Here is an 849-nt window from a genome sequence, read left to right as displayed (position 1 = left end):
CAGGCCAGAGACAGTCCCTTAGTGTGTGACCTGAGGTGGGCCCAGATGAGACTCCTGAAGATCCTGGAACCCCAGGCTCCATAATAAGGGGTATAGGAGACTCCAGCATGGCATGGTTTCCAGGAATGGATTCTTCTGGGGCCAGGAAATGGGAGAAAGCACGGAAGAGCCACCGACCCATGCCCGTCCTAAAATTGGGCCTGTTGGTTGAACAAACACAGAGTTTGCTGGGAGGTCCCCACAGTTCTAAGCCCTTTACAAACACTCTAAATCATCGAAGCCAGGGGCTGGTAAACCCATTTAAAAAAATTGTAGCAGTCCTCAGTGCCCAGCAGAAACCCCCCCTTCTGCGCACAGTATCTGACCGTGGACTTCTTTGACTGTTCCTGATAGATAGCGACACCGCCCAGTTGCCATCGCTGTGGCAACAGTGCCCACGAGCTGTGGGAGGAAAATTGCACATGAACGGCCGGCACTCGGGCCATCATGCCTCAGCTTCCTCCGGGAGACGCTCTCTCTGTGAGCCTGGCATGCGGTGGCCAGGCGCCAGGTCTAAACCCATTTTACAGATGAGTAAAGGGCAGACAACAGAGATTGAACTTCACACAGTTTGTGTTTCGCGGCCACAGTCTGCTGTGCTCAGGGGTGACTCCGGGCAGAGCTCAGGGGGCCATATGGGGGTTTCAGGGATTGAACCCGGGCTGTGCACCAAGCAAAGCACATCACCGGCTGTCCTAGCTCAGGCCCAAACACCATGCAGCTCGCTTTGACCTGAGCAGCACCCCTGGGGGCAGCAGAGAGCACGGAGATGCTGGGAGCTTGGGAGCGAGCACCATAGGTGGGAGTAGG

At 56.1% G+C, this 849-nt stretch overlaps 1 pseudogene; it reads right to left on the bottom strand.

The window, feature by feature from the left end:
* Nucleotides 1–307: 307 nt before the first annotated feature.
* On the bottom strand, nt 308–594 carry LOC130042212 (uncharacterized; annotated as a pseudogene).
* Nucleotides 595–849: the final 255 nt, after the last annotated feature.

This window comes from Sorex fumeus, unplaced genomic scaffold, assembly GCF_029834395.1.
Source record: "Sorex fumeus unplaced genomic scaffold, SorFum_2.1 ptg000098l, whole genome shotgun sequence".
In the NCBI taxonomy this organism is placed as follows: domain Eukaryota; kingdom Metazoa; phylum Chordata; class Mammalia; order Eulipotyphla; family Soricidae; genus Sorex; species Sorex fumeus.
Note: the sequence above shows the minus strand (reverse complement) of the source record. Positions and strands in the feature narration are given on the sequence as shown.